We start from the raw sequence: 13482 nt of genomic DNA, 5'->3' as shown, positions 1-13482 counted from the left end.
TCATCAATTTGGGCAGATGCACGAGTTCTCTTGCGAGGCATCATGAACCTGGTCATAAGATGGTAACAATTATTTTCTCAAAAATTTAATTAATATAAAATATTAATAATTCAATAAATTGAAAAATTAGATAACTAAATTAAAATTTAGGAGAAAAATTGGTCTTACCACCTTTTTTGTAAAAATTAAGAGCTCTTAAGAAAAAGAATATTGAATCAAAAGATGGAAAATTAAAATAGGTTGAAAGGTTTTTGGCTAATGATGGGTGAAAGGGTGGTGTGCCGCTCAGGTATGCAAGGCAACAGCACGCAGCAGGGGATGGATGTGAGCAGCGTGAGGGTCGTTGAGCAGGCCTGGTGTGGACGCGCGTGGGGTGCTACTGACCGATCAGCTGGGCGATGCTGTGGCTAGGGAATTGTTAGGAGGTTTTGACACTTAAGGGTTTTGGTGTTTTTGGAGGGAATGGTGTATGAATGAAAAAAATAAGAATAGATGGGTGGAATTTATAGTGAAAAGAGTAGGAGCTAGAGTAGAATTCTTAAAGATTCTAAGTTCTAATTCTACTCAAAGTAAATAACAATTAATAATTAATAGAAGGCATATTAAATTATTATTTGCTATTAATTTATCAAGATAAAAACTTATTGAATAAAATATGATTAAATTAAAACTAATCCTAACTCTAAATAAAGCTGATAATAATTAATATATATTATAATGGATATAATTATATATTAATAATTATCATCTTTTCATTTTTTTATAGAACTAAAAACATTTATTCTAGATGCTTTTTGAAAATATTTACAAAAAGAGGCATCTAATTTTTAATATTTTAAAAAATAGCAACAAAAATTTTTAAAAATAATTCAATTAAGTTCCTAAACTTAAATGAAAATTCAAAATTGAGTTGCAACATAAAACTTGGATCAAAATTGACCCTTTTATTTGAAATAATAAAAATTTATTTTGTCATTTAGGGAATAATTTCTCGGGAAATTATGTTAAATTCAATTCCCAAGAAAGACTGGAGAGATCACAAGTGGTCTCACTTAAGTTCCAATCTCCTAGATAGAATTTATTTAAACATACTTCATTACAACCTTAGCATCATTTGTCGGATATGCCTCTGCCTTAACCCACTTAGACACATAGTCTACTTCTACTAATATGTACTTGTGACCAAAAGACGGAGGGAAAGGACTGAGAAAGTCAATACCCCAAACATCGAATAATTCTACCTCAATGATGTTTGTTTGAGGCATCTCATTTCTGCTGGTGACATTTCCGACCCTTTGACATCGATCACAACTCTTTACGTAAGCATATGCATCTTTGAATAGTGTTGGCGAAAAGAATCCAGCTTGCAATACCTTGGCTGCAGTACATGTACCTTTGAAGTGTCCCCAACTCAGAGTTGAGTGACAATGGTATAAAATCTTAAGTACTTCATCTTTTGCCATGCATCTCCTGATCATTTGATCTTCACACTTTTTAAACAAATACGATTCTTCCCAGAAATAGTACTTCACATCGTGAAGAAAATTTTTCTTTTAATGATGCATCTTATCAATCAGCATCAAACCAGAAGAGAAAATGTTAGCAATATCAGCAAACGAAGGGGTATTATGGACATGATTTACCTTCAGTATGTGTTCATCTGGATACGTCTCTCGAATTCGAATAAGAGGAGAGTTCCCTTCTTACAGTTCCAATCTGGACAAGTGGTCTGCTACTTGGTTTTCCACTCCCTTTCGATCTTGAATTTCTAGACTGAACTCTTGAAGTAGAAGTACCCATCGGATCAGTCTCGGCTTAGGGTCTTTCTTGGCAAGTAGATACTTAGTTACCGGTTGGTCTGTGTAAACAGTCACTTTGGTACCTATAAGATAAGATCGAAATTTGTCAAAAGCAAACACAATAGAAAGTAACTCTTTTTCTGTTACCGTGTAATTTAGTTGAGCTCTTGTCAGAGTCTGACTTGCATAGTAGATGGGATGAAAAAATTTGTTTCTTTGCTGACCCATGACAGCTCTGATCGCAAAGTCACTTGCATCACACATCAATTCAAATTGCAAATCCCAGTCTGGTGTGACTATTATGGGTGCCAAGACTAACCGACTCTTCAAATCGTTGAAAGCTCTTAAGTACTACTCATCAAATTTAAACGCTGTGTCCTTCTCCAATAATTTGCATAAACTTTTAGCAACTTTGGAGAAGTCCTTGATAAATCTTTGATAGAAACCAGCGTGTCCCAAAAAGCTCCTAACACCCTATAAAAATATTGGAGGGGGGAGTTTTTCAATAACATCTACCTTTTCTTTATGTACCTCGATTCCATGTCTTGTTATCCGATGCCCTAGAATAATACCTTCTCGTACCATGAAATGACACTTTTCCTAGTTAAGTACAAGGTTTGTTTCTTTGCATCGCTTTAGTACCTTGGCTAGATTGGCTAGGTAATCATCATATGTATCTCCGAATACTGAAAAATCAACCATAAAAACTTCCAAATTTTTCTCAACCATGTTAGTAAAAATAGACATCATACATCTTTGAAATGTAATAGGTGCATTACATAAACCAAATGACATGCGCCTAAATGCAAATGTACCGTACGGGCAGGCGAATGTTGTCTTGTGCTGATCTTCTGGTGCTACTGTAATCTAATTATACCCCAAGTATCCATTGAGAAAATAGTAATAATCTCGCCCTGCGAGTCTATCCAGCATCTGCTCCAAAAATGGCAAAAGAAAGTGATCTTTCCTAGTTTCCTTGTTCAGCTTCTGGTAATCGAGGCAAATTCTCCATCCTGTAACCATTCTAGTCGGTATCAACTCGTTATTCTCATTTTCAATGATCGTGATACCTCCTTTCTTTGGCACACACTGGACTGTACTTACCCATGAACTATCTAAGATGGGGTAAATTATACCCGCATCTAACCACTTGATGATTTCTTTCTTGACTATGTCCTTTATGACGGGGTTCAATCTTTGTTGTCCATCAATCATCCCCTTTTCGCCATCTTCTAAGATAATCTTGTGCATGCATATAGATGGACTAATTCTGCGAATATCAGCTATGGTCCATCCAATAACCTTCTTGAATTGTTTCAACACCAGGATGAGTTTCTCTTCTTGCTCAGTAGTTAATTCTGTTGAAACAATCACAGGCAGAGTAGAAGAGTTACCTAAATAAACATATTTCAAATGTGAGGGAAGTACCTTCAGTTCTAATTTAGGTGGCTCCTCGATTGACGCTTTTGGTTAGGCATAATCCCTTTTCTCTAACTCCTAAGATTCAAAGCAGGATTGCGGATTAAATCCCCTTTCATTAGCTTCTAACAAAGATAAGTATTCAACCTCCTCTTCATCATTTGGAGGATCTGATGTCAAAATTTGTTCCAATGGGTCCTCAACATAATTGAGTTCCTTCTCTATGATTAAATCATCTAAATCGGACACTACATAACAATCATCAATTATGTCAGGAAATCGCATGGACTTAAAAAAGTTAAATGTTACCTGATCATCCTGAACATGCATAGTAAGCTCGCCCTTCTGCACTGAAGAAGGGTCCTTCTGGTTGCTAAGAATGGTCTTCCTAGGATGATTGGCACCTCTTTGTCTGTTTCAAAGTCTAGAATCACAAAGTTAGCAGGAAAGATAAATTTGTCTACACGTACCAATACGTCCTCGATTTTTCCTTCTGGATGTGCTAAGGATCGATCTGCTAATTTAAGTGTAACCGTAGTGGTCTAACTTCACCTATCCCCAACTTTCTAAATATTGACATGGGCATCAAGTTGATACTCGCAACCAAGTCACATAGTGCCTTACCATAATTTTTTTCTCCAATATTGCAAGGTATGGTAAAACATCCAGGATCCTTCAATTTTGGGGGTAGTTTGTCTTGAAGATATGCACTGCATTCCTTCATTAGGGCTACTGTCTCAAATTCTTCAAGCCTTCATTTTTTTAGACAGGATATCCTTCATGAATTGACGTAGTTCGGCATTTGTTCAAGTGCTTCAACCAACGAGATGTTGATATGAAGTTGCTTGAGTACGTCTAGGAACTTCTTGAATTGAATTTCCTGCTTCTGCTTCTGAAGTCTTTGAGGGTAGGGTGGTGGAGATTTCTTTACTAAAACTGGTTGATTCATTTTTTGTGGCAATTCTGCATCTAACAGAGTTATTAGTTGATCAGAATTAGCTGGTTTAGAAGTTACCTTGTCGAATTTTGCAGATTCAATTTCCGGTGAAACTAGAATTTCAACACTCGGTTGAACTTCCTCTAAGTCTTGAGCGTCAGCTGGCTCCTTCTCAACTTCGATAGAATTGGGCTCAAATGTCTTTCCTCTCCTCAATGTTAACGCTTTACAATGCTCCTTCCCTGTATTCCTCGGATTCTCTGTATCACTAGGTAAAGTACCTTGTGGTCGGATTCTTAGTTAGTTGCAAGCTAGCCCACTTGATTCTCCAAATTTCTTAGAGAGGCATCATTTTTTGCCATGTCTGCCTTCAATAGATTCTCTAGCCAATTGGATGGTTCAGCTTGGGTTGGTTTCTGAGCTTGTTGGGAAAAACTAGGTGGCTAGGTTGATCTAGGTTGGACATAATTGTTATTGGTTCCTACCCCTTGGTTACTCTAGGAAAAATTCGGGTGGTTTCGCCATGATGGGTTATAGAAATTGGATTGTAGCCCTTTCCTTCCTCAATTTTGGTTCTGGTTACCCATGTAATACACAGATTCTGGGTTTGATAAACATTATTCAAACAAATGTCCTTCCCCACAATAAACATAGGCTATATTTTCAAATTGATTCAGTGGCTGTGCTGCAAAACTATTACACCTATTAGTCTACTTTATGTATTCCAGTGACTCGTCTTCCTGACGTTGCTCGATTGGTTGGCCATTGATAATTGTTGTTGGCAATCCTCTCAATGATGTCATAAGCCTGATTATAATACTTAGAAAAGAGAGCACCATCAGCAAAAGAGTCCACAACCATCCTCGTGTGAGCATTGATACCATTATAAAATGCCTCAAGTTGTATGCAATGTGGGATTTCGTGACGAGGGCACTTCCGTAATAATTCTTTGTACCTTTCCCATGCCTCATACAATGACTCATCATCCATTTGTTGGAAAGTAGTGATCTCATTCCTTAACTTAGCATTCTTGCTAGGCGGGAAATACTTCATAAGGAATTTTTCTGTTAACTCTTGCCATGTTGAAATTGAGTTTGGTGGAATGAGTTCAACCAAGCTCTAGCTCTGCCCTTAGTGAATATGGGAACAACTTCAATCGTAATGCATCTTCGGGTACTCCGGCTAACTTGAAAGAATCGCTCACCCCCATAAACAGTCTTAAGTGTAGGTGAGGATCTTCAGTATGCATTCCACTGAATTGACCCACTGTCTGAAGCATCTAGAACATGACTGGCTTCAACTCGAACTGTTGTGCCTCAATTTCGGGTCTCCTAATACCCGGATTAAGATCATGGAATACTGGCACGACATACTGTTTTGAGAAATAAGGATAAGATTTTGAGCAAGGTTTGCTCCGTTTCCTTGATTCAGATTTTTGAAGTTCATTCTTTTAGTCCTACTCTGACTTGCTCGTCTTCTTTGCTATTGAAAAGTTCCTTCAATCTCAGGGTCTACAGGGAGTAAATTGATGATTCGATCAATACTCATAAACACCTAAAATAATCATAGAAAAATTAACTAAGTTAAAATTTGAACAAAAAAATAAACCAAAATGCAAAACTAACAACTTCACAAATAATGACTTTTTTTAAAACACATTCCCCGGCAACGGTGCCAAAAACTTGGAACGACAAAAATGTGAAAGTGTACACAATCGCAATAAGTAATAAAATGACAAGTAAATTTTGAGTTATCGTACGCACAGGGACTATGAAAAGAATTATTTATGAATGCTATTTAAAACACTTTGGTGAAGAATAATACTTTGTTTGAAGAGGGTGATTAAAAACTAAGATTTAGAACTAAGTAAACTAAATAAATAAATCTCAAATGCACGATTTCAAAATAAAATTTTAATCAAGATGACATAATTGTGTTAGATTAATTACATTTCTTCACTTAGAATTATTAAACTCATGTTTATATTGTTACGAATAAGTTCATGGCAAGTCGATAATTTGCTAACTTATGAACATACTCACCTACCAAAATCCATTTATCTCTTGACTATATTCCTATATCAATTCAAATAATTAACTCAATTTAATAAGCACATAAAAGACTATTTGAGGTAAAAAAGTATCCTTACCTTGAAACAGTTTAATCACAATAATCTTGCAAGTTTTGCAAGGCAAATGTATCGTCAGATACCGTTGCTAATCTAACCCTAAGCTACATTAGATGATTAAACATGCACTGATTAAGTACTGTGTCCATTAATTACAATTTTAATCCATTTAAATAATTAATTCATTAGTTTCCTAACAATTGTAATGCAAGAATAACTTAGTCATGATTTTACTTAATCAAGCATCTTACCGAGGCCTATAACAACATAGCACAATTTTAATAATTTTAACAAACGAAATGCAATTAAACTAAGAAGAATTAAATTCAAGATAAATTGATTAAATTAACCATTCCAACAACATAAATATTCATAGATATGTTCAGCATAACGACAAAAATTAAAAAGATAGGGAACAAGAATCAAATCCGATGCTTTTCCATGGCTTGACTAGTTGGTCCGTTCTTCCTTCTCTGTTGTCCTCGTCGACCAAGGCTACTATGAACACTTAATTTCTACTCCAAATAACTGATGAATTACCCTTTCCCAAGAGGAGAAATCGACAAAAGAGCAAGGGAATTTTGGAATTGAAAGAGGAGAGAAAGTGGAGAGAAGAGAGGAAAGATGTGAATGTTTGAGATGTGTGTCTAAAATGACTAGCCTAAGGGTGGTTTTTATAGCTGAGGAGGGCTGCTAAAAATAGCTAAAATTTTTAGCCAAAGAGCCCTCCCTTGGCTGGCCACACATGTGGCAAGGTTGATAGTTTCAACTTTGCTAATTTAGGCTTGGGGAAAATCTATAAAACCACCTATTATGGAGGGGTTTGAATGCAACTTGAACAAGTCTTCAAGGAACTCTTTGCAAGCTTAAATAATCAGCTAATAAGCTGATTTGCGTCAGCTCTTGGGACGGTTTTTGGGCTTTCAATTTCTTGGTCGATCCGGTTCACTTGGTTCAGTTCAACTAGACCACTTCTTCATAATTAATTAATAATAATTTATTAACTCAAATTAAATTGGATATAAATTAATTATATTATGAATTAATAAATATAGTTTTGGACCGTCTTAGGCTGAAATTTAGTTCACATCGATACTTCAAATTGCTTTTCAGTTTTGTGCTTCTAGTAGTTTTTGCCGAGCCATTTTTCGCCCTTTGTGTAAATCTGTCGAAAATAACCAAAATTCATCAAATTAATTATAAAATTAACTAAAATTCAACATGTTCAAATTTTAAGTGCACTTTAATTATTTTGTAAAAATTAATTATTTTTTCGACAAGAATTTTATCGAAACTGTATGATTTTAAGTTAAAAAGGATATGTAAAAATGTGTAAATTTTTGTGTTTCCAATTATCACTAGATGAATAAGTGGAACATCAAGAATATGTATCCACTTTCGAGGATCGATGATCTATTTGACTAGTTTCGAGGAGCTTCGATTTTCTTGAAGATTGGTTTGAGGTTTGGGTACTATCAATTCAAGGTGAAGGATGTAAATGTTATGAAGACAACTTTTAGGACTCGTTAAGGGCATTTTGAGTTTCTTGTCATGCCATTTGAGTTAACGAATGCACCTACCGCATTTATAGACATGATGAACCGTGTATTCCATTCCTATTTGGATCCGTTTGTTCTGGTTTTCATAGATGATAAATTGGTGTTTCCTCGATCAGAGGATGAACACGACGAGCATTTGAGAGTGGTTCTTCAAGTTTTACAAGAGAAACAGCTATATGCTAAGTCGAGTAGGTGTGAGTTCTTGCTTCGTGAGGTGGTTTTTCTTGGACATGTCATTTTAGTTAAGGGTATTTGGGTTGATACGAAGAAGGTTGAGGTGATCTTAGATTGGAAGCAATTGAGGGCTATGTCTTAGGTCAAGAGTTTTTTGGGCTTAGCTAGTTACTATCGTTGTTTCATTGAGGGTTTCTCGCATATTGCTGCTTTGTTGATGAATTTGCTTTAGAAGAACTCTGCCTTTGAGTGGACTGATGAGAGGCAGAAGAGTTTTGAGAAGCTGAAGTCGATTTTGATTGAAGCACCTGTATTGATATAGCTGGAATCTGGTAAGGAGTATGTTATTTTTAGTGATGCTTCTTACACAGGATTGGGTTTTGTGCTGATGCAGGAGGGAAAGGTAGTAGCGAATGTTGTCGCTGATGCCTTGAGTCACATGTATTTAGTTGAATTAAGGGCAATGTTCGTGAAGTTGTCGATTTCTGAGGACGGTGGTTTGTTTGTTGAGCTTTGCATAGGAGATTCGAGAGAGACAGCAGTTTGATGAGAGTTTGACGCATTGTATCCATCAGGTTAAGTTGGGTGTTCTTTGAGGTTTTCATATCAATTTTAATGGTGTCCTTTTTTTTTGAGGTCAAAAGTGTATTTTGATGGACGAGGATCTAAGACACTTGATTCTCATCGAGGCTCGTAGTAGTCCATGTGCTATACATCCTGGTGGGAATAAGATGTATCAGGATCTTCGAGTTTTGTATTGGTGGCCAGGGTTGAAGAAGGACATAGCTAATTTTGTTGCTAGATGTTTAGTCTGTAAGAGGGTTAAAGTTGAGCATCAACGTCTATCTGGGTTACTTCAATTGATCAAGATTCCACAGTGGAAATAGGAGCGGATCACGATGGATTTTTTTTGGGTTTACTGTTGACTCCATATAGGAAGTATGTATTTCATTCATGCGTGATTGGATGCATTAGAATTAACTGAGCAATCGTAACTAGATGACAACTAGTGGATGCAATAATTGAAAAGTGCATGCTCAATTTAGATCCTAACCCGACTTAATTGAAGGTTCATAATAACTTTAACAAGGTTTGTTATCTTGCATAGTTTTTAGGTTTATGTGATTAAACTATTTCAAACCTAACCCGTCCCTGTTACTTTACATAAATACTAAGAAACCCTTAATTTAATATGATTAGTAAAATGCATGTTTCACTAAGTAAAAGATTCTAAAATGGCTTAAGTTGGTTTCCAACCTCATGAAAGATCAAGTTGCCATGGAATGTTTTCTGAACACTGTTAAGCATGATGAAAATGAATCAAGTTGATTAATGCATTTATCCTAGCCTATTCATTTTATTTATTGTTGAAGTTGTGTTTCTGCTGCTAAATTCATTCATACATTTAGATAATTTGCATACTTAGATTAAAATTGCATTAGGGATCAATTTTCATCTAGTTAAATTAATCTAGTTTAATCATCATTACTAAAATTATTGTGTTTTTATCACCAATTTGTTAAGTTATAATTTTACAATTAATCTATTAACATCCTCAGTCCCTGTGGAGACGATAACTCTTTTACTTACTTATTACTTGAACAACTATGTATAATTTGTAACACCCCAAACCCGGCCTAAACATTATGGCCAAATCTGGCGATGTTACATTGTAACACCCCTTACCCGTATTCGACGCCGGAATAGGGCACGAGGCATTACCAAAACACATACATTTATAAACGTATTAAACTAAGTTATAAATTTTTATACAGATTAAAACTTTTACATTATTATCTTCGAATTGCTAATTAGGGCTTACAAGGCCCAATATATATATACTCATTCGATCCAAGCCTTATAGATATCACCATTTGTTCATTTCATAACCATATATGAACTTATAATCCTTCACTTTCTCGTCATATGAATTTATCAATTATTACTTGCTTCTCTCGAGTACCTGAATTGATCCGTATCATTTCATATTCTCGTATCGTCATATTTTTCCTATTAAACCATTTAATATATTCAATATTCAATATCTTGTAAAGATTTGCTAATCTATCCCATATACTTTCACACAGATTAATTCACAAGTCTTATCATTTCAAAGCTTATAAGACACATGTACATATCTATACTAACTCGTATGAGTCTCATAGTCATTCATATGCTCAATAAATCCGTTAAATCATTTCAACATCGAAGAATCCACATTATGTCAGAAACAATACTAATAACAATCATAAATATTTTCATATTAATTTCATATATCACTTACTGAACTTCAAATATCATTTCATAACTATGTAATTCACTAACACATCTTGCCATATACAATATCCAATAGGCGAAATCACTTAATTGAATTCAACTTCAACAATCACAATAAATCTATCACTTGAGTGTGAGTCCATGTAACACTTACCAACTTTGTCAAATTAGTGAACGTCTTATGGAATTGAGTACTTTATTTTCACAATGCCATAGTCCAACTATGGTCTTACACATAATCACATAACATATACCGATGCCATAGCCCAGCTATGGTCTTACACGGAATTACATATCACTTATTGTCATGGTCCATCCATGGTATTTTCCATCAATTCGTCTTTGTCATTGAACGAAAGTACTCAACCCTGCGTTCTACTCAATTTGAACTTTCTTTCCAATTTATCTATCTTTTTCAACAATCATAATTCAACCATGAATATATATACAGAATAATACTTTATGTCATGCATAATACTAACAAAAATTGTTTGGTTTCATCCATAGGAATTTACAATTCAATTCATAATAACTAATTGAAATGAAACATTATGTAATTTCTAATTCAACGTTAATCAAATATAATCGGCATATGACCAATTTATAAACAAATCATTCATATATTTTATTTTTTCCTCCTCCTCCTCTCCATTCCATATCCTTAATATACATAACACTCTTATAAATAACATTTTCTATAATTTTACTATTCACTCACATGTACATTCAAAGTTGTCTGTCCGAGTCAGAGTCACTAAATTATTTTTATCTGAAGCTACAGAGATCCAAATTAAGATCTGTTAATTTTCTCTATAACTAGGTTCACATATCTTCTTACCATAAAATTTTCACAATTTCCCGTTGAAGACTCAGAATATACACGGATACGTAGAGAATTAGCACATAAGTGCCACACTGATATGTAGCCGAAGCTACCACTGATCAATAACACTAGAAATGTCCGCGGGCCTGCTCACACAAGCTATCAGGTGTCTACAACACATGCTAGATCACCCAGCACCCGGGACTCACTGTAACACTGTAACACTGGTCTCTAGTGACATGTCACTTGTATCCACTTCTATTCCTAAGTTCAACCGAGAATTTACACTTAGCACTTTATTTTAAACACTTTATCACTTGAATAATTTGTGAACAATTTTACTTTCACATTCAATATTAATTCACATATCAAATATAATTCACAATTTATAAAAATATATTGCTATTATTTACACATAACTTACTTTGGTGCAACAATATAAAAATTTAGCAATTTAGTCTTTAATCTTTTCTTTTCTCCGATCAAGGTCGATTCCACTTCTTTCTTGATCTATAATAACACATTTGACTTATTTAATACTCACATTTATCAAAACTGTCCTTGAATCAAACTTTGAAAAAATTATAATTTTGCTCCTAAACTTTTGCATATTTACACTTTTCCCTAAAGCTCGTAAATTAAACTGCATCCCTTATTATTATGTATTATGACATGCTAAACATTTTTCCATTTTATGGCAACATCGAATTCCCACTCTTAACATTTACTTATGAACATTAGGTATTTTTACCGATTATGTCGTTTTACTCGTTTTCACTTAAAATCACTTAGCAAAAGTTGTTTAACATAATTTCAAGCTTCATATTCTACCATAAAACATCAAAATAAACACATTTCACCTATGGGAATTTTTCCAAATATAAACCCCAGGTTAAATTATTGCTAGAATAAGCTAAATCAAGTTACCGAGACTCTAAAAACGTAAGGAACATTAAAAATAGGGCTTGGAATCACTTATTATAGAGCTTGGAAGCTTGAAAACCCTACCTATGGATCCCCCCTTGTGAAAGTCAGCCAAGGCTTGAAGATGGACAAATGTTTGGCTATTTTGGCCTTTTTAATTCTTTTAATTACTAAATAACCAAAATGCCCCCAACTTAAAAAAAACCTATTTCACTTATCTCATGTCCATGTTTGTCCAACAAGTTAACCACTAGTCTAATTTCAATTTAAGGACCTCTAATTTAAAATTTCATAACAATTGGATACTTTTAACATGTAGTACTCAACTTTTGCACTTTTAATAATTTAGTCCTTTTTACTAAATTGAGTGCCCAAACGTCGAAATTTTTGAACGAAATTTTCACAAAATTATTCCATGAAATCGTAGACCATATAAATATAATAAAAATAAATTTTTTCCTCGTCAGAATTATGGTCCCGAAACCACTGTTCTAACTAGGCCAAAAATCAGAATTTTGAAAATTTTATGGTAAGAAGATATGTGAACCTAGTTTCAGGGAAAAATTAAAGGATCTTAATTTGGAGCTCTGTAGCTCTGGATAAAAATAATTTAGTGACTCTGACTCGGATAGAAAACTTTGAATGTACATGTGAGTGAATAGTAAAATTAAAAAAAATGTTATTTATAAGAGTGTTATGTACATTAAGGATGTGAAATGGAGAGGAGGAGGAAAAATAAAATATATGAATGATTTGTATATAAATTGGTCATATGCCGATTATATTTGATAAACGTTGGATTATAAATGACATAATGTTTCATTTCAATTAGTTATTATGAATTGAATTGTAAATTCATATGGATGAAACCAAACAATTATTTGTTAGTATTATGCAAGACATAATGTATTATTTTTTAAATATATTCATGGTTGAATTATGATTGTTGAGAAAGGTAGATAAATTGGAAAGAAAGTTCAAATTGAGTAGAACGCAGGGTTGAGTATATTCGTTCAGTGATAAAGACGAATTGACGAAAAATACCATGGATGGACCATGGCAATAAGTGATATGTAATTCCGTGTAAGACCATAGCTGGGCACATTGGTATATGTTATGTGATTATGTGTAAGAGCATAGTTGGACTATGGCATAGAGAAAATAAAGTACTCAATTCCATAAGACGTTCACTAATTTGACAAAGTTGGTAAGTGTTCATGGACTCACACTCAAGTGATAGATTTATTGTGATTGTTGAAGTTGAATTCAATTAAGTGATTTCACCAATTGGATATTGTATATGGCAAGATGTGTTAGTGAATTACATATTTATGAAATGATATTTAAAGTTCAGTAAGTGATATATGAAATTAATATGAAAAGATTTATGATTGTTATTAGTATTGTTTCTTATATAATGTGGATTCTTCGATGTTGAAATG

At 34.1% G+C, this 13482-nt stretch overlaps 1 non-coding gene across 1 annotated transcript; it reads left to right on the top strand.

Moving 5' to 3' along the window:
* Window positions 1-5071: 5071 nt before the first annotated feature.
* LOC121214157 (small nucleolar RNA R71) lies at window positions 5072-5178 on the top strand. The gene has a single exon (XR_005909743.1). It is a non-coding gene; the product is annotated as a small nucleolar RNA R71 (small nucleolar RNA).
* The last annotated feature ends 8304 nt before the right edge of the window (window positions 5179-13482 follow it).

Source organism: Gossypium hirsutum, chromosome D01 (assembly GCF_007990345.1).
Source record: "Gossypium hirsutum isolate 1008001.06 chromosome D01, Gossypium_hirsutum_v2.1, whole genome shotgun sequence".
NCBI classification, from domain to species: domain Eukaryota; kingdom Viridiplantae; phylum Streptophyta; class Magnoliopsida; order Malvales; family Malvaceae; genus Gossypium; species Gossypium hirsutum.
This window is presented reverse-complemented; position numbering and strand designations above follow the sequence as displayed.